General features: G+C 34.0%; 1 pseudogene; it reads right to left on the bottom strand.

Moving 5' to 3' along the window:
- Positions 1-10,001: 10,001 nt before the first annotated feature.
- On the bottom strand, positions 10,002-10,492 carry LOC149557642 (pathogenesis-related protein PR-1 pseudogene; annotated as a pseudogene).
- Between the last annotated feature and the right edge of the window lie 16,505 nt (positions 10,493-26,997).

The following is a 26,997-nucleotide window of genomic DNA, read 5'->3' as shown; positions in this document are numbered from 1 at the left end:
ATAAGTCCCCACTCTACCCCAAATAAGCTATATTATCACTAAAACCTTCTCGACCAAAAATATTTTACCAAATGGTACAAAGAAGAATTAAAATTTCCTCACATTTCTAACATTAGGGGCATAAAAATTAATAAGTTTTGAGGAAAAACCTAAAAATTAAAATGAAAATGGAGATAACAAGACTATTTGGGAATCATGGAAATAGAGAACTAAAAAATCTTACAAAGATTTCTCATTAAAAAAAGCTCTTCTAACACCCCCAAAGTGCCAAACACCTCACATTCATCTCTAGGTCAAATTTTAAAATCTATATTCTCAAATCTTTGTTTATTCATCTTAGATTCTTGAATCAAAACCAAATCCACTTCCCTTTTGACAATAACACATTTAAGCATTATTTTTCAAGGTCCAAGATATTATAGTCATTAAAAATATCAAAAAGGATAATATTCCTAAATCAGTAGCTTGGATAATAGAGCCTATTAACACGTTCATCTAAGGGCATTTAATTTTTAGTTTTCCTATTTGAGGTAAATTCATGTATTGTCTACTATTTCGTACTTGCTACTTAACATTTTCTACTTTCTAACTATTGTCTTTAGCCAGAGGCCTTCCTTTTCTATGTCCCAAATCTACATTAGGTTTATTTCTTTAACTTTTCCTAGCAACCAATTCCTAGTCAAGATCTTTATCCATAAAACAACTCAAGTTATCTGAAATAGAGGAAAGCTCTAAGACTGAAAATTGAGCTAGAGGATCAACTTTCTTACCAAGAGAAATGGGAGGGGGTGAGAGGAGAAATATTAGGGTGAGATAAAACACCTACCATAGCCACTGAACCTAGAAAGGTACCCACTATGGGAGGGTTCTCCTATAAACCACCAAGATTAAAGGAAGAGTACTTCAGAACTAGGGTGGACTAAACATTTCTATTTTGAATGTGAACCATAAGGTTTAGTTATAACTTTATTATAACTCAATAGTCATCATAGGAATTATCCACCTTGATAGTTGTGGAAACCAACACAATTAATGAGGGGACACCTTTCTCATTTACCAATAAAATAGCATGGAGAGCTAGGAACGAATATCGTCCCTCAAAGAAGAGACAAACAAGGAAGCCTTGTCTGCCTTCTAAGTGGACTCTAGAAAAGATGAAAAAAAATAATGGTTTTTTTGTGTTGCTAGACCTCTTGATTTTCTTGTACTATTTATAATCTAGATAAAACAAATCAACATTCTCATACTCTAGAGTATGTAGGAAAAAATAATAATTTAACTCCAAGGTGGTATAAATTTCAACAATCAATATGACCACAATATCCACACCTATTCTTGCAAAGAGAAGATGAGATTTTCGTAGGGTGATACTATTAAACTATCTAAAAATAGTACTTTTGATCAAAATTAAAGGACTTTCTATCAAATGCCCTAAAGGGTTTCTATCAAAAGCCTTCAACCAGCATTTTTGGGCTTCCACGTTTTTAAGGAATATCTTACTCCCAAAATGTGTAGCCCACTATTATGGGTTCCTCTGTCAAAAATAATAAGGGACCCAAAAGAATCTACTATACCCCTAAAAAGGTCATTATTTGATAATTATGGGGAAAAGCTCAGAAGATGAACCCAAGTAGGAGTAGAGGCATCTAGGTTAGAGTGTGAGTTGAGTGCATGTTTCTATCTACATAGAGGAAAAATACTTCTATTATTGCTTCCATAAGTCTAAGGAACATATTTAAGCATTGGAATAAAGGTCCTCTTTATTTATAAAGCCAAATAAGAACATTTAATGCGAAATCACATTTATTTTAACATTTCCCTTTAGAGACCAACTAGGAGCAACTCATTTCCTTATGTAATCAATAGAGGGTCCAAAAGAAAATAACCATCCTAGCAAGGACAATTATTTTCAGTTTATTATGTCTTTCAAAATCTCATTTGGAACTTGAATTATCCTACCACTGATTTTGTAAGACAACCAAAAGAAATGGAACACTAGATTTGACTTTAGAGAAGAAGATTTGGAATCCAAAACCTTTTTTTGTAAAGAAGCGTTTAGGGCACATTGCTTCTATAGAATCCACTAACCGACTAGGCATAGTCTTAGGAAGAGAGAAAGGAGATGCTAAAGAAACAAGTTTCCTAGAAGAAAAAGACAAATAAGAGTAAAGATAATTTGTAAGCATTGGAATAAATGTCATGTTTATTCATAAAGAAAAATATAAACATTCCATGCAACATCACATTTATTTTAACACTTCCCTTGAAGGACTAACTCAAAAAATTGACTTCCTTATCTAGTCAATAGAGTTTCCAAAAGAAAAGAGCCATCCTACAAAAGAAAGTTCCATACATCTGATTTTATCATTCAAAATCTCCTTTAGAACTTGAACTCTCCTAATACTAATTTTATAAGATAACCAAAAGGAAAGGAACACTAGATTTGATTTCAAAGAAGAAGACTTGGAACACAAAACCTTTTTCACAAAGGAGGGTTTAGGGCATATTGCCTCTATAGAATCCACTACCCCACTAGATGTAGTCCTAGAAGGGGATCAAGGTGGCATGAAAGAAATAAGTTTCCTAGGGGATCAAGGAGGCCTCGATGGAGAGTATGACTAAACTTGTAGGTAATGTGGACATGCACAAGGACAAATTAATGGTGCTAGACCTAGTTAAGTCTAAGGGTGTAGAAGAGTCTCCTTGTAAGGAAAGAACTAGATCTTCAACAAGGAAGTGTAAGGCCAAGAATGAGGAGTAGTTTAAATAATCAGGGAAAAGAAAGAGAAGTTGGTTGTTGAGCTAGCTTAATGTTGGGTTAGTTGATAAGTTTTTTGGCCTGTTGCCTTTTTTGTCTTTAGTTTAGGCCTATTTTTAAGTTTTAGTGCTAGTTTTTCTTCTGTTATCTATTGGTTCTATAGTAAGTCATTGGTTGTCTAAGAGTGTTGATTTTTTTTATAATTCTTTGTCAAAAAGGACAATATATTAGAAATATCAAAATATCAAAATATTCACTTAAATATTACTTAATTTTATTAAATCATTAAAAATATTAAAATATAATATAATATATTTTATTTTAAAATAAATTTAATTATTACAACTTTTTCATAAAAGAATATTATATCCAAAATTTTTACTAAAGTATTTGTTAGGTAAAAGAATTTTTAAAAAATATATCATTCATATTATTTTTCCTTCAAATATTAGTGTATTAATGTTGTCTGATAGTTGCCTTTAATTGACGATTTAAAAATAAATATCTAGTGTTCGATATAGTACTCGTGCATATTGTCTCCATATTTTTGAAATGTGACATTTTCGTTCGAAATATCTAAGGATTCCATTTCCAAAACAACTTTCCATCAAAGCTATTAAACTATTGTTCAAAGATATTACCCCTCCCCATCACTGAGTACATCTAAATAGTTTGAGAAAATTAGGCACAAATCCGCGCAAAGAAGTTTATATCAGCTATACCTATCTCCTTAAATTACTATATATCATTTTTAGATAAGGATATATTCAAGGTAACAGGTTCAGTGCTTGAAGCCAAACTGTTTCGGTCCAATTCAGTATCACACAAACAGAAGATTGCATTAATAATCTCATCAACAGAATTCAGTAATTGACATTAATGAACAAATATGTAAACCTTTCATAATGAATACTCTATGAATTTAAAAAATGAACAATAACTTTATCACAACCCAGTATATCGACCCTATTCTCTTGCCATCAATAAGGCCCTGCAGAAACATGATATCAGTGTGAGAAATATTAATACAACTTCAAAACTCACAACCCTAAACCTAAAAATTTTCTCAGCACAAACTATTACCGAGTGACAGTTTTGCTCAGTAACCAAAGAAACCAAGCGGCATGAGAGTTTACAGAGTGAGCTTGGTAAATGAAGGGCAAGCAACTTGGTAGCCAAAGGATACCGAGTGAGCTCGATAGAAGAGCAACTCGGTAGACACTGCAAGCTATGATTACCGAGTGAACTCGGTAGCCACTAGAGAAGGAGCTCAGTATATGAAGATACCGAGTGAACTCGGTAGAGACAACAGAGATAAGATCTTTTAACAAGATTTAACTGAGTGAAGATATATTGCGTGAACAACTTTCACCATTAAAACCAAAAAGCCAAAACTTGAAGCTTTCAAATAAACTTTCCAAATGCAATGAATAGAAGAAGGACAACAATGGATTCAAGTATGCTTGCTTGCTTTCTATTCAACTTTGATTCAAACTATTACAAATCTGGGAGCATTCGGCTTCAACCAGAAAACCCTAAAATAACCCTAAAACTTTAAACTGATAAAACTTCAAACTTGCAGCTCTAATGGCTGCATACAATAATGCTTGGAGCAATTACTGCTTCAATAGGACGAATGAAAACAATATACTATGAACTATGAACTTACAAAATGACAGGTAGAACCATGTGCAACTGTAGGCATGACAATGATTCCTTCTATCTCTGTAACGACTGATCTATTGATCACCTTTTTCTCTCTGCCTTCTCTGCTCAGCAACTTTTGATCTGCTCTTCTTCTCACACTGGTCGAATGAATCTGATCATTCCTTTTGTTATTGCAAAATTTTTTCCCCGTCATTTTTAAATTTCAAAATTTCACCTACCGCATTCATGTTTATGACTGTTCTGCAATCCGTGGGGGGTGGTAGGTGGGCATTTGGTTCCAGGGAGAAATGACCAACCATAATTAATATTCCAACACTACCCCTTTATCCCGAGCCAAACAAACAAGGATCATTACTGATCCAAATCAACTACATCAAGACACTCTCTTAGGTGTACAAAAGTCCCAATGCCTAATGGCTTGGTAAAAATGTCTACTAGCTACTACTTAGACTTACAAAATTCCATTTTGATATCCCCATTGTCCATCAACTCTCTCATGAAGTGATATCTAATCTCTATATGTTTGCTTCTCCCATGGAAGACTAGATTCTTCGATATTGCAATTGATGAGATGTTGTCACAATAAATTGTGGTTCCATCCTCTTGTCTTTCATTCAAATCTATCAAGATCCTCCTTAACCAAATAGCTTGACATGCTGCTGCATTTGCTGCTATGTATTCGGCCTCTACTATAGATTGAGCAACAATAAGTTTCTTCTTGGATGCCCATGAAATTGCACCAAATCACATATGAAACATGTATCCAGAAGTGCTCTTGCTATCATCTATACTTCCAGCCCAATCACTATCAGTGTAACCAACCAACTTGAAATCATCATTCGTAGTATACAAAATTCCAAATCCCTTGGTACCTTTTGCATACCTTAGGATCCTCTTTCCCATTTGCCAATGGGAATCCTTTGGTGTTTCCATAAATCTGGAAATCAAACTTACTGCATGCATTAGGTCTGGCCGAATTGCAGTCAAATACATTAAACTTCCAACCATACTCTTGTATAGTGTTGGATCCACTCTCTTGCTAGAGTCTTCCTTGCTCAACTTTAGACCTACTGTTGTTGGTGTGGGGGCTGCCTTACTATTCTGCATTTTAAATCTCTCCAAGATCTACCCTGCATACTTTTCTTGAGAGATGAAGATGCCATCATACATTTGTTTTACTTCTATGCCTATAAAATATTTCAAGAGACCTAGGTCTGTCTTTTCAAATTCACTTTTCATGACCTCTTTGAACTCACCAATTAGAGTCTTGTCATTTTTAGTAAAAATTAAGTCATCTACATACAAGACAACAATCAAAGCATTTCCATCTGCTACCTTGATGAGAAGAGTGGGCTCAACATTGCTTTTGTTAAAGCCATTGCTCATCAAATATGAGTCAATCCTACTGTACCATGCCTATGGAGCTTGCTTGAGCCCATAAAGAGCTCTCCTCAATCTATAAACTTTGTTCTATTCACATGCAACTTCATAACCAGGTGGCTGATCCACATACACTTCTTCTTTCAATACACCATTTATGAAGGCATACTTCACATCCATTTGAAATACCTTCCACTTGTGCTAAGCTGCAATTGCTATGATAGCACGCACGGTTTCCATTCTTGCAACCGAGGCATAGGTCTCATCATAGTCTCTTCCATACTACTATTTGTAGCCCTTGACTACTAGCCTTGCCTTATGCCTATCAATCTTGCCTTCAGCATTACATTTGGTCTTGTAGACCCATTTCACTCTAATCACTTGCTTCTTGGGAGGAAATTCAGTTAGCTCTCATGTCTCATTCCTTTTTATAGCATCTATTTCCTCATCCATGGCCTTACACCATTTCTTCTGCTTAATAGCTTCTTCAAAATATATTGGATCACTATGAGAAAATAATGCAAAATTAAAACTCTCATCATAATCTTCATATCTTTCATCTTGGTATATCTCCCTAAGACTCTTGGTCATTTTTGGTAATAGGGAGGAGAGTGTGGGATTAGAATCTTGGCTGCTACTGCTTGGCACTGACACTCAGTCATGCCTAGAGGAGCTCAGTAATGATTGAGGCTGCTTGCCTCTTCTTCTATTTGCTCCTTCTTGTTGTTCATCAGCATCCTCTTCACTCATAAATGGCACTTTACTTGAAGTGCTTGGTGACTCATCAATTTGTCCATACCAAGACTAATTTTCAAGAAATTCCACATCTCTTGAAAGCATCATCATGTTGTTCAATGGGTCATACAATCTGTATGCCTTCCATTCTGGGCTCTACCCTGTGAAAATGTATTTCACACCTTTGTCATCAAATTTTTTCCTTTGCTCTTTAGGCACATGTGCATATGCTACACATCCAAACACCCTTAAGTGTTCAACTATCCATCTTCTTCATGACCATGCTTCCATTGGAATTCTATCACAGACTGCCTTTGTGGGACACCTATTAATTAGGTAAACTTCTGTTGCCACAACCTCTCCCCAAAATTTAGTTGGGAGACCTTTCTCTTTCATCATGCTCCTTGCCATTTAAACAATGGTCCTGTTCTTTCTTTCATCCACTCGATTCTGTTGTGGTGTATAGCTGGTTGTGAGCTCTTTCTTTATGCCATGTTTCCTGCAAAAATTTACAAAAGAATTGAAGGTATACTCCTCTCCTCTATCTGATCTTAGGACTTTGATATAGTATCCACATTCTCTTTCAGCCTGGGTTTTAAATTCTACAAATTTATCAAATGCTTCAAATTTATTCTTTAGGAAATACACCCATGTCCTACAAATGAAATCATCAATAAATGTCATGAAATAAGTACTCCCCCCAATGGAAGTAACTTGCGTAGGACCGACTAGGTCAGTATGCACTAACTCTAATGGATATCTAGCCCTCCTAGAATTTCCAGAATTAAAGGGAAGCCTATGTTGCTTACCCAAAATACAAGCCTCAAACTTGTCACATGAATTTCTTATGTGTGGCAAACCTTCTACCATTCTTTTATTTGACAATAAATTTAAACCAGCATAGCCAAGATGACCATACCTAAGGTGCCATAGCCGTGAGGGGTCTTCAATCACACTCCTTAGAGCTGATTGTGTGGGAGGTGCAACACTAACTTAAGATGAGAAACATGTTTCAATCCTCAAGGGAAACATTCTGTTCTTGGTCATTTGAACTGCTGCAGGTAACTTCTTGCTCCCATCCTTTTCTTGAATAATACACCTATCATTCTCCATCAACACTTTGTATCCATTTTGAATGAGCTAACCAATGCTCATCAAATTGTGCTTCATACCAGGGGCGAAATACACATTTTGTATTTCCCTTTTCTCACCTTTCTTGGTGCAAACCATAATAGATCCTTTGCCCACAACTAGTAGGGTTCCATTATTACCCATCTTAATTTTTGATTTGAATCTCTTGTTAATGAATGAAAAAAAAGTTTCATTACCACTCATGTGGTTGCTACATCCACTGTCGAGGTACCAAACCTCATGGCTTCCTTCTTCACCAACATTACACATGATGATGGCAGCAGCATTGGGTCCTCCTCCCATATTCACATCAACCACATTTGCTTATCCTGATTGATCATTTTGCTTCTTCCAGCATTCACTTGCATAATGCCCATATTTATGACAGTAGTAGCATTCTACATTACTCCTATTTGATTTGTAGTTTTCCTTACCTCATCTTGAAGTATTTTGAGAGCTACTTGCTCCATCTGCTCTTCCTGAGCTTTCTGCTGCAACATTCCTTTGTCCTCCATTACCTCAGCCTTTGCCTCTAGAGTTTCTGCCTGTGCCATTTCTTCCTCTCCCCCTTCCTCTTGGATTTGACTAAGCCTTGAATGCTTACTCTTGGGTAGAAGAAGATGTGGATCTATTGATCCTATGCTCATGGGTTTGAAGTGTACCCATTAACTCATCCATTGTCAAAACAGTGAGGTCTTTTGCCTCTTCTATGGTCATGACCAAATTGTCATATTTATGAGGTAAACTCCTCAATATCTTTTCCACTATCCTTTTCTCTTGATAGTCTTCTCCATTTGACTTTAGTTCATTAATCACATTGGAGGTCCTTGAACTGAAGTCTACAACTAATTCATTTTCTTTCATCTGAAGGTTCTCAAACTCCTTCCTTATATTCTGCAGCTTTACTATACGGACTTTATCAGTCCCCTTGAAGTTTGTCTCAAGGATATCCCATGCTTCCTTTGCATAATTTGCTGCTGTAATCTTTGGGAATACTGTCTTTATCATTGCTGCTTCAATCAAACTTAATGCCTTAGCATCCTTCCTCCTTGACTCTTTCAAATGAGTCTTTTGTGCATTTGTGAGGGCAACATACTGAGTTGGATCAGTCACATCATTGAATCCATTAACCACAAAATCCCACAAATCATTTGCAACCATTATGGTCTTCATCTTCTTTGCCCATGTATCATAATTTTCTCCATTGAATGATGGTGGCTGCTGCCATATCTTTCCTTCATCTCTTGCCATGATAAATATCCCAAGAATTTTTTTTTGCCTAACTCACTATGGATGTGGGGCCTCAAAGCTCTGATACCATGTGAGAAATATTAGTACAACTTCAAAACTCACAACCCTAAACCTAAAAATTTTCTCGACACAAACTATTACTGAGTGACAGTTTTGCTTGGTAACCAAAGAAACCAAGCAACAAGAGAGTTTACCAAGTGAGCTCGGTAAATGAAGGGCAAGCAACTTGATAGCCAAAGGATACCGAGTGAACTCGGTAGAAGAGCAACTCGGTAGACACTGCAGGCTGTGATTACCGAGTGAACTCGATAGCCACTGGAGAAGGAGCTCGGTAGATGAAGATACTGAGTGAACTCAGTAGAGATAGCAGAGATAAGATCTTTTAACAATATTTAACTGAGTGAAGATATATTGCGTGAACAACTTTCACCATTAAAACCAGAAAGCCAGAACTTGAAGCTTTCAAATAAACTTTCCAAATGCAATGAATAGAAGAAGGACAACAATGGATTCAAGTATGCCTACTTGCTTTCTATTTAAGTCCAATTCAAACTATTACAAATCTGGGAGCATTCGGCTTCAACCAAAAAACCCTAAAATAACCCTAAAACTTTAAACTTATAAAACTTCAAACTTGCAACTCTAATGGCTACATACAATAACGCCTAGAGCAATCATTGCTTCAACAGGACGAATGAAAACAATACACTATGAACTATGAACTTACAGAGTGATAGGTAGAACCATGTGCAACTGTAGGCACGACAATGATTCCTTTTGTCTCTGCAATGACTGATCTGCTGATCACCTTTTTCTCTCTGCCTTCTCTGCTTTGCAACTTCTGATCTAGTCTTCTTCTCACTAGTCGAATGAATCTAATCATTCCTTTTATTATACTTGCAAAATGTTTTCCCCCTCATTTCTGAATTTCAAAATTTTACCTACCGCATTCATGTTTATGACTGTTCTGCAATCCGTCAGGGGTGGTAGGTGGGCGTTTGGCTCCAGGGAGAAACGACCAACCACAATTAATATTCCAACAATCAGAGACAATAAATAAGGTCCTATATGCTTCCAATCAATAAGGCCTATCACCAATATAGTTGCCCGGGGGGTCATAGCTGCATATGATCCAGGTGTCATTGTTCTTACATTTTATAATAGCACACCCAACAGTTTCGGTCGTTGCCCACACAATCTGAGTATAGTGTGTGCAATCTGAGCCTGTGCAAGTATTAGAAGCATGATTATACCACTTCTTCTCATCAATCCAAGCACTCACTGCCTGTAGAGGCGTCCAATTTGGGCCGCTTCCCCAGAATATATTTTCACCGTTGGGCGAGTCTTCTGAATGCTCAAGTAGGCAGTAATTTCTTCTCTGCCTTGCATAATTACGGGCGTAGGTTGCAACTGTGCGGTTCCATGTAAGCAAGGGAACTCCAACTGCTTCTCTCGCTTGTTCTGAAGCTCAAGGAATTGCTTTATCGCATCAGAGCTGGTTATACCCTCCACGCTGCCTGATATGCCCACCACCAACAACATCACAACTAGATGGCAAAATCCACCCATCTTCATCACAACTAGATGGCAAAATCCACCCATCTTCATGACAACTAAATTTTTAGTCTTGCAATACCGCTAAAAAAGTGACAACATTTGATAACGACTGAATTGATTTTTATGAAAGATTTGTGATATGACAGTGTTATGCAACAACTGTGTTCTTAAATACAAGGGCAGGATAATATAATTATACATTGCGTAAACAATGTAAATGGCGTTCCAGAGAATATAATCACTGCAATCCTTATCGCTTTGAGCTACGATGTCTTCATTCCCACGATTAATCGTATGTCCGCCGGCCTTGCTCCGACTTCTTTTCGCTTTTTGCCTAAGTTCGATTTTTTTAAGAGTGTTTTGGTGTGCGAAGTTTGGTTTAGCCAGATCAACACCTCGTTTTGCATTAAGAAACTCAGCTGACGCTGTATATGCGCCTCACGTGGCAGCTGGTACATTAAGTACAGAGACCGCGGACTCTTGCTTTAGACATGGGCCAAACTAGAGACGATTTTTTGTGAGATTCATCGGTCTTGTGTTTTGGTTGTTTATTGTTTGGATTCTTACTTTCTTTCTCTGAATGCAATTCATTCTCCGAGCCGATGACATAATTTCGATCGTTCAAACGTGTGAAACGTTCATTTCTCCAGCTCAGATTCATATAATTATATTGCTAACGACGAACGTGCAATCTTCGACTTTATTTATTGAAGATGTAAGATTCATTTAATTATGTTCCCCTGTTTTAATCCATTTGTTGTGTACGTTCGCTGAATAAGGCTGCCCTATATATAATTCTGTGTGAGGAGAAAAATGAAGTGAACTAGTAACTGTCTTTTAACAGCGATGTACGTATGTATGAGTAAGTATATATTATAATTTCATCTATGTTATTTTTTCCTCTTTTCCATTCTCTTCACTTCGTATCGGGTTTAAATTTACTAGACTTAGAGTAATTGTACTCATTATAGGTCTTTCCAATCTACAATGGTAATCTTAAGCACTTACTTGGCCCTTTTCGAAATTCCCTCATTTTTGCTTATCACAATAAAAATATATTATTCATTTTTTCACATAAATGGTAGCTTGCACATAAATTTCACATTTCTCTAAAGAAAGTGGAAATGTTTTCAAATGGGAAAGCATAACTTCACATTTCTCTTAAAGTGATTAAGTCTACAAAACTTATGGTAATGGAAAGGCTTATATCTTCCTTTGCAAGTGACCAACTTGATGAGGATAGTGATGACCACTTTCCAATCCCTAGTCACTGGCTCCTTGTTGAAACTCCTACAAAGTCATGGGATTTTCTCTCATGGATCCAAGAACAACTTGAAGTCTTCTTTGAAAGACACTTTTGTCTTTCGAGGGATTCTAGTGGCATTGATGTTAATCCAAGACATAATTGTAATTGTGTCCCATGTTACCATGAATGAAACTCCCCCAAAGGAAACATTTCCCTACTCCCATGACATCAAAAGTCTTTGATAAAGCTTTGGGTTGTAACCCTTCATGCCCTCCACAAAGGATGTCATGTTCCCTCTTTTGATAATATTATGAAATGTGGAGTCATTTTTTAAATCCTGACAATTATTAGGTTCAATTTGATAAAGCTCCACACCTACCATTGTCTTGAAAATATTTCATAGGAAACACACCGCTACACTACAAGAACACTCCACTATACATTCTAAAAATAGAACTCATCGAAGGCAGTGTGGAAGACAAACCAACAATTGAAAAAATTAATGCATGTTGAATGCATTTTCATTTGTATTTGATTTGTGAATATCCTCCATGATTTCCATGTGAACCTCCAATGGAATAGACTGCATGTATTCCCATATTTTTATGTGCTTAGTGTACTTTCATAGGGAAGCTAGCATATCAACAACATTGTTCCCCTCCTAATATGTGTGATGGCATGTCATCTCATCTACCTTAGCAAGTGACTACTTGGTCTTAGTTATGATGTCCTTCTTAATTCATTCCATGTTAGATTTGTTATTCAATATTTTTATCTTATTGAATTCATCCCCTTCCACAATACTATCTTGAAATATTTTCCCATTACCAAATTGACAATGTGGAAAAGGGAAAGCATTTATTTCACATAATTCATTTCAATACCTAAATTGACTACATATTTAGCGATAAGCATCTCTTTGGAATTCCTAATGAGGCTAACCCCTCCCACCCAACCCAAGTTTCCCAGAGACAAGCAATCAATTTTTAATTTGATCCAACTAAGATTGGGAGGGTATTTATATTGACCATGTTTCTAACATGTCTTCAAGAGTTCTCATGAAGGATAGTCATTTATAATAGGAAGATACATGGATAATTAATTAGTCTACGTAGTACGATCCAACTTGATTAAGTTTTTCAATATCATATTGTTATTGATTAATTTTGAGAAAATATTAAAAGTAAAGAAGTAAATGTCACTACTGACTTGAAATTATCTCTCATTTGATTCTATTATTGATTTTTGTTCCATATTGAGAAGTATAGAATATAATAAGTTATATATTGTTTGGTTATTTTCTTACCACAAAAGCCACTTGTCGATGCATGAATCATTTTTTAATAGGTTATATCTAAAATAAAATAGTGATGAGCATGGTGAGTTGATTATATTATGCAAACAAAGTTTATATTTCTTATATGCTACAGAGTCTCTTGAGTGATATGATCCTCATGGCATAAATTCCACTTCATAGAGGTATATTTTCAAGAACTTTGTTGGCCTCGTACTCGATAATAAATGTGATTCATGCTTGTGCAAGTAAATGAATTATAGGATGAGATTTTACTCTATATGTGAATGTGGTATAAAAAATAAACATAAATCTTCTAGCTTATCTTCTAAGCTTTTTTTAAAAACAAATTTTCCCTTGGGTGTATAAGTTTCTTTTTCTAATTATTGGATTGGAAAAATGTGAGATATCTTGAATACTGATAAAAAATTAAGAGCTACAAAGGAAGGTTACTCACAAGTAGTAATACAACTAAAAATGGAAAAGACCTAGAAAACTGACAATATTTAAAAAAGAAAAAAAGAAAAAGAAATATCAAACACTACCAACCCCATCAAACTTTTACCAAGAAGACTTCCTTAAGGGTAGGAACCTTAACTTCTTTCCCATCATGATTGATCTTCTTTAGAAAAAATAAAAATAAAATACCTTTTTCATATTTTCTTGAGTAGGTTTCAAAGTAGTAAAGACCTCCATCATTAAGGAAAGTACCATCTGCATCCTTTTAGATTTAGCTTCTGATGGTGATGTTCCTCTTGAAGGATTTCAGCTATGCTAGAACTCATGCCCATATTTTAATTTTTAATCAATAAACTCTTTCAAAACACACTAAGGTCAACTTTTTTATTATTTAGTATAGCTAATTGCATACACAATTTATTTTTTCCCACTTACAAGTGCATAAATTTGCAAATCTCTTGAATCTGCTCAATATTTTCTTAATTTTAGAGAAAACTAGAAATATTGTCATCTTAATCTCAAATTATATCATCAATGAAAAGCTTTAGATAAGAATTCTAATGTTATCTTTTCTACACTTATTGGTTTGTTTGAGGTATATGTAGATATTATGGATATTCTTACACTCTATGAAAAAATAGTTTATATGAATTGTGAGAAACTCATTTGAACACATATGAGAGAATATTTATTTTTCACAAGAGATTCAATCTATCTCTTATGGATTGTAAAAGGAACATGATGTAAATATATATTAATTAGGAAAAGTGTGTAGGAAAATGGAGAAAGATACTAGTCTAGCTTTACTTATCACATTATTTTAGAAGATAATTTCAAAATGGGTTTAAAATTGAGGAGTAGTTTGAACAATATACTTGTTCACTTGAGTTGTCTATAATCTCAGCACTTTTGTGCATGATGTAAGTGTTTAACTCTGGTTCTTATTCATTCATGAAAAAAAAAAATTAACACATTTATGCATGAATATTGGCATTCAAATAGAATATTTAACTATTATGATTATGTCTATAAATATTGTATATAATTTAAAATAGTGATTGATATATGTCATATACTAGAAGTCAATTTTCCATGCTTGGGTTTAAATGTTTCTCTTATGATCAACATGGTTGTCAAGCTACATTATCATGAATAGTTAAGGTTTAACATGAAATGGTCAAATGTTATTGTAGTTGTTATTAGACATGTAATTTGAGGTTTTAAATGGTACTCAAATTTTTAGTTAATTTAACTTTTCATTTCCTCATAAGTTTGAATCATTTAATTTTTGTCCTTTACCTATATATGGATTCTCCTTGAAATGAACATATTATGGATATAACTCATGTTGACTATATTGTACGACACCTTTGGTTAATTATAAGTAATGATATTTTATAGGTATAGTCTTGTAGCTATTTATGGAAAATATTAGGTTAATTATAAATTTAAAGTCATTTGGTCTCTCATAGGAATAAATTGTGAACTATACCTAAGTCAAAATCTAAAATAAAAAATATCATTCGTTTAGAAATATATTTAGATCTACAACTACTTCTTTACTGGTTGAATTTCATAAAAAAAACATAAAAATAAGATATTTCTTTCATGATTTTTGATATCTTACAACTTAATATAAATCATTTTTTTATAGAACTTATCAAAATTTTATATTATATCTCATCCAAGTGTCTATTCTTAGTGACGTCCACATCCAAAGAACACATTAAAATAAAATTTTATTTTTCAGTGAGATTAGATAAATTTTAATATTTAACTTTATTGATTATTTTCATCTCATTTGGTATCTTATGTCTTGATTGTATTATTTAGTTGATTTAAAGGTGAACACATTTTTTCTTTTTTTGGATTTAGGTAAAAATGGGTTTATAGGGACCCAAAACTCATAAAGTGGAATATTAAATGATATAATCAAAAGAGTCCAAAAGTAGGACTATGCTAGAAAGGACATGATAAACATGATAAAATCCAACAAAAATGACCATAAAACCAAGAAAACCCAAAAATCCTACAAAAAAAGATAAGAGGAACCACAAGGCCACTACAGGAAACACCTAAGCCAACTCCTTAAGAATCTATGCATCTTGAATATCCATACCCTATGGATCTTATTCATCATTCTTCAAGGGTGTGGCCACCTTCTTCTTGTTAGGTCATCCTCTTGTTCTTTTCCCTGGAGCATTAGTAGCCTCCTCCTCCTAGTTTTTTTCTTTGTTGTTCAAGTCCACATTTAGCTCAATGCCTACAATATCTATTTTTCCTTCGCCATTCATGAGCTCCTAGATGGAGGAGTGAATATAGGTCCTTATCCTTCATGACTTTATTAATTCTTCCATCCATTTCCTTAAGTTGACATTGGATAATTTCATCCCTTCTTTTTCTTGTCTCCACTTCTCTCTGCAAACCATTATCCAAATTTCCTATCATAAGTTTGATGGAGAGGATGTCATTTTATACCCAACTATCATACTGAAAGTGTTGCTAGATTTTAGAGCTATATTAGGGTTAATATCGCCTAAATCCTTCATTTTCACCATCAGTTTACTTTATTGAAAATGTGAGGAAGATTACCCAACAATTTCAATAGAGTGGATCTCCTTCGTGTTACCATTTTCTTGTTTTTGGTGGTTTGAGATAGATTATCATTACTCTCTTATTTTCTTATTGTGGCCATAGAGGGAGAGACTTTTTGTTCTCTAACAATGAGGGTATTTTCACATTCATCCCTTGTTTAGTCCCATCCCCATTGTCTTCCCACATATCCTTTGAAACCCTATCATCCTATGAGTCACCCCAGATGGCATCCTCCTCATCCCCCATCTCTATTCCATTATCACCAATCTCCACATAATTTCTTTTTTTCTTAGAGCCATGGATCTCACTTATACTCTTTGAGCCACCCTCCTTTATTTTTAGACTAGCACAATGAATTTTGGCTTTGCAACATTCTACGAAGAGATGGATAATCCCTTCATGTAGAATGTGGTGAGTAGATTTCTTCCTATGACTTCTCACTCTAACATTCAAATAGTTCATGATATATTAGGTGAAAAGAATTCTTTCCCCATAGCAAAAGTGTTTTAGGAAAACATGGAATACTAAACCAATTTTTTCTATGGCCTAGAATAAAATATGCCCTTACAAAACTTAGAACATGCCTCCATATAGGCTTGGTTTTCTTTTTAGAAAAAATGTTGTCCACCATAACAAACATTTTAATGAACATATTATTGGTTTTTAGTATGCTTTTTATTTATTTATATCACATACGCACTTTTAAAAAATATAGAAAGTTTTTTTACAACCATATTAGAATTGAAAACAATTTCATGATTACTTAAATCACTTTTGTTTACATTGTCTAAAATTGTACAGAATTATACTAATTGAAATATTACATAATTTAGACATTATAAGAAATTTGATCTCATATAATTCTGGTGATATTTTTTTGAAGCATTACTTCTAGATTTATTTGTTGAAAAGAGTTTACTAATTAGTTAGGACACCTACTATAATGGAAAATATTAAACAACACTATTACTTCAAAATTATATAAAAAATATTTGTGTATCATAGTTAATAATTTTTGCAGGAGGTTTGAAATACATATTCTTAATAGATTTTAAAGAATAGTTGCTTAATATCAACATAATCACAACATGCTAAATATAGCAACATCTTACTCAACCAATTCATTGTTCAAAAAAATAATTTATTAACTAATTTTTCAGATATTTAATATAAAAGTCCTTTGATCACTGAGTACATTTAAATATGATAATTCACCTTCTAAACCAATGTCCTCTAAATATGAATCAAATGAAAAAGGAAAAATTCTCACCATTAGGCCAAGTTTAACATAGTTGTTCTATGGATTCTCTAATGGAAATAATAAAACATTGAAATTGAAGCAATGAGGACATTGCTATTATGAAAGTAGGAGCATTAACCATAATATTAAACTTACAACACAAATTAGATGCAAAGAAATAATGAGCAGTAACAATGCATCCAAGAAGTCATAGATATATATTTTTAAACCTTGACAATATGTTAAGGAAACATCCATTGAGCAAGTATTTGTAATCTTATTTCTTAGAGGAAAAATCAATTATATCTCCAAATTCACAATTTTTACTACAATAATACTCTTGAAAATAGTCATGATATGCCTTCATAAAGAAGAAAGATATATAACCTCTTGAAGATAAGAGAAAAATTCTTAGCATAGAATAAAGCTCAATTTATTCCTCAAAAAACATAAAGTTTTGCTTTGAAGATAAAAAGTGTTCTTTTTTAATAATATAGAAAGATTGTTTTCATGATCTTTTCTTTTCATCATTTCACTATTATTGTCATTATATAGCAATCTCCACCTTGAAAAGTATTTACCTAATACTTGACCAAGCCCATGTATCAACACTTCTACAAACCAAGAGAAGCTACACTCCACTTTAGCTTCTCTACTAGCATTGGTTTAGTAAAAATATATGCATAGTTTTTAGGTGTCTAGAAATTTTCAAGAAATACTCCACCTTCTTCAATAATGTGTCTTACAAAATGGTACTTAATCTTAATATGATTAGTTTTACTGTGATAAGCTAGATTTTTAGCCAAATGAATAGCGCTCTGACTATCATAGAGTATAATAAAATCCTTTAATAGTCCAAACTCACCAAAAATCGCTTCAACCAAATTTCCTCTTTACATGCATGTGAGACAACCATATATTCCACCTTAGTTCTAGATTGAGGAAATGTCACTTGGAGTTTTGACATCCAATTGATTGCTCCACCTAAAAGAGTAAAGACGTAATCTAATGTAGATATAATTTTGTCAAAAATACCTTCAAAATAAAAATCAACATAACTATAGATTGAATTGCTACAACCATTATTGGTGATACAATAATTACTTATTGAAACTAAAGATCAAGATTTACAAAAGGGAGGTGCCAGGGTTGAACAAAGAGAACCTCCTTGCATGGAAAGGTTTAATGTGGCTACGTCTAGTAGGAATTTTTGATCTTTGTAGTCTTATTATTTATTAGTGTCAAACACTTAGTCATATAGAAGGAAGAGATGGTCAGTCACCACTATGACTGAGTCACTCTATATAGTCCAAGTTATGCATTTCTTAGACTTGTAAGTATTCTTGCATATGCTAAGCTCTATAGGAGTCGAGAAAGCCTAAGGTAACCAAGTATCCCTATGGAAGCCAGGTTTAGTAAATGTTGAGTAAAGTAGAATGAGTAACTTGATGTTGAGTCATATAGAAGGAGCCAAGATAGTTGATGTTGAACATGAGCAAGAAGAATATTTATGACTGAGTATCAAACTAATAATGTGTTGAGTAACATAGTTTGAACAATGACATGAACTTTGAGGAAAATTATTTTGAGCTGATGTGTAAATGGCATTTAATTATCATAGAGTTTGTTACACATTTTCATGTCAACCACCCATTCCTATGAGGGACAGTTAATAAAATGGATTAAGAAGATACATATGTTCCTTTAAAGGTAGATCCAAAACCCTTTTTTTTTAAGGATGCAAAGCTCTATGAATTCTTATGCAAAGGAATTATGTTTTGTAGGTTGCAAGCATACTAGTGAAGAGAAGAGTGGAGATATATCATATTGGAGATTAGATCATAGAGTAGAAAGAGAATATCTGTAATCAACCTTATGAGTGGAGACCAAAGGATTACTTACTGATAAATTTTGGCAAGTAAATTATGGTAAATCTCTTAACAGAGTGGTCTTAATAGGCCTAAGTAAATATCTTAATAAAGTGTTTACTTCATTGTAATTTCCAAATCCTTTAATCAAGGTAGACCTCATAATCTTGTAAATATCTTAATAGGATAGACCCCTTATAGGGTAGCTTGTCATAAGTGAAATTTATTACTTCAGTAGTAAAGATTTGTGGGTTTCATCTCAATCCCAATTTTACCTTCACCTTAGAGGGTTTCTAAGTAATAAAAATATTTTATGTTCTCTATTATTTTAATGTTATGGATGCGATGAATAGTTAGATCTATTTTTTAGCATTTTCAGTTTAACATTATGTTATGCATAGTCTAGATATCAGATGGATTAAGTGGTCAATACAATTAATTTTTTTTTAAGGATAATTTTTTTAGTCATCTTGATTGGCCCCCACCACACGCCCAACCCCCCCCCCCCCCCCCACCCATCCCCCACACCCCCCATATTAGTATCTCAACTTCCAAATAAGCTTCCAATAATTTGTATTAGAGTTGTGTTCTATTGAAGAAATTTAATCACTTGATAGTTGAAATCTTGGAGATGGAGGCTTTTAAATTGGGAAAGACTATTGAGAATCAAATGATTGACATCCAACTCATACTAACAAAACTTGAAGATTTCATAGAGGAATTTAAGAGGTACTTATCAAAAAGAAGAGAGATAGCTATCTAAAAAAATGACACACTTTATAAAGAAGTGGACACCAAAGGAATGTTTAACAATGGAAATTCCAGTGAGACTAATGCTGCTATAGTAAACCTATTAGAGGAGAACATAATTCTAAATCAAGGAGTTACAAGACTAAAGAGAGGACATGAAATCCAATTAGTAAAAATATGAAAGGTGATGAATAGAAAAAGAAATATGAAGAATACAAAATCATGGCAGAAGAAGACAAAATAAAAATGATTGCAAGATTTGATAAAAGGTCATTTGATGTGCAAAAGCTTACAAATACTTAGCTTGACATGATGAATCAAGTGCTACTTACAAATTAATAAATAAATATAAAGGATATGGAAATTTCAAATATGAGATCACAAAGTGACCAACTAAGGAATGAGTTAAGATCTAATAAGGAACTCTTGAAAAAGATGAGAAAACCTAGTAAAGATATAAGATACATTGAAGAAATGATGAGATCACCAACACCATCTAGTGATACCTCTTGATTGGGACATATAAAGAACTACTCATCTATTGAAAAAGGATGATCATCAAAAAGTGGAGAGAAAAGAAATGCAAATCCAAAAGGCAAACCTACATGCTATCATTGTGGAAAACTTGGACACATAGTAAACATTTGCAGAAGAAAGATTGGTAAGAAAAATCCCAAGTCTAAGTTTATTGGTAGCTATATTAGTTGCAAGAAACAAGGTCATCAAGCACATGAATTCATATCAAAGGTTAGAAATACACCTACTATACCTAGATTTGAAGGATACTACTAAAATTGTCAAAAGTATGGACATAGAGCACATGAATACAGATCAAAGGAAAAATCTAACTAGACACACAAAAGACAAGAAAATGTGCCAAAGAAAGGTAACTCCCACAATTGGGATTACAACACATGGTATAGTTATGAATATTATGGAGAATATGGACACATTCCAAAAAATTGTATAAGAACACATTTTAAAGGCAACTAAAATAAATATTTGAATGGAAGCATAGTTTGTTTTGGTTATCACAAGATTGGACATGTGAGCAAGAATTGTAGGACACAAGTAGTACCACAAGGAAGTAAACACATCAAGGGAAAAGGAAATGTGGATGTAGAACAAACAAAAAAGGAGATGAATACAACCTAGAAGAAGAAGTTAGAAGCTAGAAGTAGTGGAACAAGTGAAGCAAAAACCACCCAATCCAATAGAGAAGGTGATCATACTACCTCAAATTGATCTAGAAAGGTATGTAAGGAACTGCATATTCAAATGACACATCATATATCAATTCCTAACACAAAGTATGCCAAAGTTCATATTTTCATAACATAAGATGAATTAGAACATATTTGTCAAAAGAACCGAGCAATTAAATCAATTATACTATTGAGTGTCAAGCACATGAGTAATATTGTCTATATTAACTGAGCATTGTAATATGGACCAAATGCTAACAATGACTGAGCTAATATATTGGCTGAATTAAATGGTATGACTAAATTGTAGAGTGAAGATCAAGTTAAGAAGGTATAATAATGATTGAGATAGTTGGATTCCACCTAATAAAGTACACAACATTTATGAGTTCACTGATTTAAATGGATGAATGAAGGTATATTTTGTACACCTTGCATTCATATTTTGAGAGCCTAAGGGATTTGAGAAAAGTGTTAAGGAATTATAAAGGTAATTGCAAGTGAATTTTTTGTTTAAGCATGATTGAGCATTGACTTTTAGTTGTTCGAGTTACTTAGAAAGAAAATATCAAACCCTAAATGTAAAAATGGCATATGGATCATCATCAGGAGCTAGCAATCAAGGAAAAGAGGTTAGTAATGTCTAATTGGTGAAGATTGACACTTGTCCTCCACCTAAATATTGAGACATTCTAAAAATTAATATGAAATGAGATTCAACTGGTACATTGCCACTGATGCTACCTATGGTTACTATGATACACAATGTATGAAGCTGTTACATGTGTAGGATGAATAAAGTTGATTATGAGATTTGAGGTGTGTATCAAAAATTATGTGATGAATAAATAATGAAAGATGAATTAAATATTGTAGAGAGGAAAGTGTTAACACGAGCCCTATATTTTTCAATAAACTTAAAAATTTAATGTATTAATGTCTTGTTGATTCAAATTCATGATATGGAGTTATGGATGGAGAATGTGCTAGTGAAAATTATGAAGAAGATTATACATGGAATCATAGGGTGTCCCACATTTGACAAGAAGTAAACCACATGATGTTAGAGAAAATTTACTATTGAGGAAAATACTAAGGCCAAGTGGAATGGATGGAAAATGTCAATTTCAAACATTAAAAATTCATTGATAGATTTCTCAATAAGTGTGACTACACATAAGTTTTACAAATCAAGTTGACAGAATAGTGTCCAATGTATCATAGCATACCAAGCTTGGAATATTGTGATGAAAGGCTAGGAATATGATCTTGCCAACATCCAATGGTTGCATATGGCTAAGAATCTTTTATCAATTAGGAAGGCCAATAATTTAATGTGTATGTTTGGATCATTGATAATGTGAATGTTATTTTATGTTTAAAATTATTTTCCTACTATTGACCTAATGTTATATGGGAGCAAGCAAAACCTACTGCTAGGTAGGATAGTGAATATATTACAAATCTAGGAGATAGTTTTGAGAATGTATTAGACAGAAATTTTGATGAGTTTAACAAAATGATAAAAATAACCAGGATTCCTAAATACTTAGTAGATAAATACTACAATGATGTGTGTTTTCTAGTTCACACTAATTACACATATGTTTAGGCAGTTAAGATAGGGGTATCCTAGCTTAAACAATTTTTAAAAAAAAATTATATTGATGATGTAAGTACAACAATAACTAAATTGCTAACTAAGGAGATTGATGCAAAGGCAAAGTTGTTTGAAAAATACAAGGAATAAAAGGCACAAATAATAGTAGATATTAAGATTGCTTCATCTAACAAGAAAAGGAAGGTGATGATTAAAGACTTAGAAGGGAAACTAGGCAAATAGGCTAAAGGTGAAGGACCTTTAATATGCTTTAAAACAAAGTAAATTGATACAGAAGAGCATTTTTGGTCTAACAATTGAAAAGGAAACAATTATGGTTCCACAAGGCATGCCCCATTTTGATTAGAAATGGGGACCCCCTATGTTGTTTTTTGGCTTTTCAGATCCCTACCCTAGGATTTGAGTCCTTTCAAAGTTTTATCTAGTCTCCTAATTCATGTTTAGGTCATGACTGAGAAACCCAGTTGTCAAAAATCAAAATTTTTAAAGAAGAAGGCCTTTAAAAAAATAAAAGGTGCACCAATGCACCTCAACGAGTGTGCTAGTACACCAAATCTATTTAGAAAGACTATTTATGTAGCCTATAACACCAAAGGTAGGTGGCGCCTATATAACCCCCACCCCCTTTGGACCACTTCATTTTTTTTAGATCCTTCAAAGTCATTTTGAGCTGCATCTATACACCCTCTTATGTGTGACTCCTCCACCTCTCCATTGTTGAACCTTGCAAAAACAATGTTAATTTAAAGCACCACAAATATTGCACATTAGGTTACCTCCCTAGGTGCACTGATGTGCACCATCTCAACTTAAAAAACAAAAAAAAAAACCTTTAAAAACTTAACAGTACACTTTAAGATATCCTAGTGTGCTAATGCGCACCTATGTTATTGTTTCAAAAAACTCAAACAAAATTGTTCATCTAATTAGGTTGCACTACTCCACACCCATTTGAAAGAAAGTCTTCACAAATAAAGGCGCACTAGGTGCACCTATTCGGTGTGGCTAGTGTACTTTTTTGTGCATTGTAGGTTAAAATCAAGTTTTTTTAATACTTTTATGAGAAATTAGGTTTTAGGGTTTTGTTTCTAGAGTCCAAATTAATCATTTTTTCTCAAAATTTGAACTAATGGATTTTTTATCTTTTGTGTAGACAAAATGGGATCTTCCTCATCCTCCGTTGGTGAGAAAATGGCACCAAAACTAGTAGTTTTTAAGTTCTAAGGAATTCTAACAAAATTACACTTTCAAAATGACAACTCAAAAATCTAAGATACTGATTTTGGACACATAAATTTGGGAGAATTTTTAAAGATATGCAAAAAACTGACTGAGAGGTCCTAGATGATCTCTACACTAATTTGATTAGGGTTCACCAATGCAACATCACACCTAGTCTCAGTGCAATCCTTAGAGCTGATCATGACACTTGTCGAACATTTTGTCCCTAAAGAGAGGGTTTTCAAGAGCATAATGAGAGAGATCATTCTGGATATTCAACCCAAGAACATTGAATAGGTGTTCCATCTCCCATGGGTAGATCAATTGATTAGGCTAACCTATGAGCAAGCATATAGATGGTATTGGGAACATATTGACGAGGCTTGTGAGATCATCCAATTTTTATACCTTATAGAGAAGACTCCTCTGGCAAAGAAAGCTCACAAAATGGACATGAAAAGAGGGTATATGAAGGAGGACAATGGGTACTCAATCATACTCTTGAGTAGAGTAATGGGTTTGCCACTAGCTAGACACCTAAATATTTTCATGGTGCATTTTAATGAAACAATAAAGAAAGTAGAGATGCTATTGGATTGGGCTTCTACTCTTAGTCAGAATTAGGGTGAACAATTTCTCATGGAAAAGAACAATAGGAAATTCTACATAACATTATACTTGTTGTAATTTTTAGCCAAAAGGGCGACTGATTATCCAAGGCTCTACAAAAGAGGCAATATGTAGGATGTTAATGCATGACCATATATTGTATACCCTAAGCTTGTGAAGAAAAGGCTTTTAGAGAAAAGCAAAGAATATATAATTGTGAAAAATGCTTTCATGTTTGCCATTATTTAGTTTATAGAAAGAAATTATACAAAAGAATATCAAAGGAAGCAGCTATGTAGATATCATTAGTTGGGGCCTACTCAATCTAATTATGTACATTCACATATTCGAGGGTGCGGTTACAACTATTAACACTAAGAAGCTCCCTAGATATCCCAATGATAGACTCATCATCCTAGAGATTTCTTGAAAACTCTTTTCTACCTATGAAAGAGTTTGGAACCAACATAACATATGTTGGACCTGGCCTATGACTATAGGACCTTTTTAGGTAGATCGGAGGCAAGATATCCCCTCTTTTGAATGTGAATGGGATCAGTATCCATTAGAAGAGTATAATTCTTTGTGGCCATATTTTGACAATATTGGGAGAGTGTAGTGCTTGGCGGGCAAAACATTTCAACATGAAGAAGCCACTAAATATCATTGGAGGAATGCAACAAATGACTATGATGTCCATATAAAGGTTTATTGTAGGATGCATTTATATTTGGCAGAGAAGGCCTTGAAGATAAATATTTAGTTGAAGATAGTGCAACAAGACTCAAACGAGTTTCTTGATCCATTATTTAACAGAGATAAGATTGGAAAACAAGCTATTATGAATTCCAAGATTGGTAGAGAAGAAAATTTGGACATAAACCATATGGTGAGGAATGTCATTAAATTGACATAGGATTGGATTAATAAACCATTCAAACTTGATCCAATTCCTAAGACTACAATCTTCGATGCATAAGCCCATCTAGCCAAAGGTAGCAGGAAAAAGGTCACCATGCCTACATTTATAGCTCAATCACTAGTAAGGCTAAAAATGGTGCAGCAACTTGATAGGCCAATTGGTTATTATTGAGCTCAAAATGGAAAAGGTAAGAGCAAGAGGAAGAGGAATTCTTCTGAATGAGCCAAACCAAAAGAGGGAAAAATTTATGCTCCTCCACAATAGGAAAGGGAAAATGTTCAGGGGCTAGAAAATGTAGAAGCTACACAAGCCCAAGGTGATCCCCAAGTACTACCAATTGCACCAAGCCAAGAGGAAATAGAAACTAAGATACAAGATGTTTTTCCAACTCAACAAATAGAGCCAACCTCTACCTCTACACAAAAATGAAGGAAGATTAAGACTCCAGTGAAGAGGAGACAAAAAGTGATTTCATTTTCATCTATCCCTCAACCCATTTCAAAAGAGGCAAAAGAAGAGGGTGATGAGGATGATCTACCTTTGAGTTAGAGGATTTAGCTAGCCAAATCCATAGAGGAGGAATGGAGGAGAAGTTCCATGATCACACCGCCATCTATTCCTAATGAACCCATGCAAACTACTACATCAGAAGATGAAATGCAATAGTGGATAGAGAAACAGAATGTGAAGGGCACTAATATCTTTAAGATGTTAGATTTTGACTTTATGCCCATGGGTACTGAGTTGGTTGGGGATAATATCAGGGACATACCCTCCAATCAACCTCAATAGGAGGATTGGACTTAAATTCCCCTTGAATCACAAGGATTTGAGAGAGTTTCAGAAGTCTAGCTATAAGTCACATTTTGTGTAGACAAGGGATTGACTATTCCTCTTCCTCTAGGTATAGAAATTGAATAGGTCTAGGTAGAACATGAAGAAGAGACACATCAAGTATCCACTGATAAAGTGTTAAAAGAGAGGCAGATAGGTGAACAACCTCAAAAAAACTTCCCAGGACTCAGAGGTGAGAACTATGTGCTCCAAAAAAATAGAGACTATTGATGCAAACCTCTCACTAAGGGAGAAGACTCTAGAAAGGAGTGATAAGGGAAAGGTATAGTAAAGAAAAAACCTTCATCCTCTAAATGTAAATCCTCAATGCAACATTTTCTAAGGTGGCTCAAAAAAGAAGTGACAAGGAACAAGAAGCAATAATTCACTACTAATGATGCACAACATTGGCCTTCATTATCTGTGATCAGAATAATGACCTTTTTTCTCATGTATCTCTTCCTTCTCCACAATAAAATGTTGAAGAATTGACTCCTAGGTATTATTAGATCTAGGAAGTCATGCTTAGAAAGCCAACCTTGGAAACTGCAAAGTTGATAATTATGATAGGAATGAAGGAAGTTTCTAGGAGCCTAGAATAGGATGGGGTGGAGTTGATAACCCTATAGTGTCAGAATGAAATCCTAAAGGGA

Source organism: Cupressus sempervirens, chromosome 5 (assembly GCF_028749045.1).
Source record: "Cupressus sempervirens isolate cs-2001-9-10 chromosome 5, ASM2874904v1, whole genome shotgun sequence".
Classification (NCBI taxonomy): domain Eukaryota; kingdom Viridiplantae; phylum Streptophyta; class Pinopsida; order Cupressales; family Cupressaceae; genus Cupressus; species Cupressus sempervirens.
This window is presented reverse-complemented; position numbering and strand designations above follow the sequence as displayed.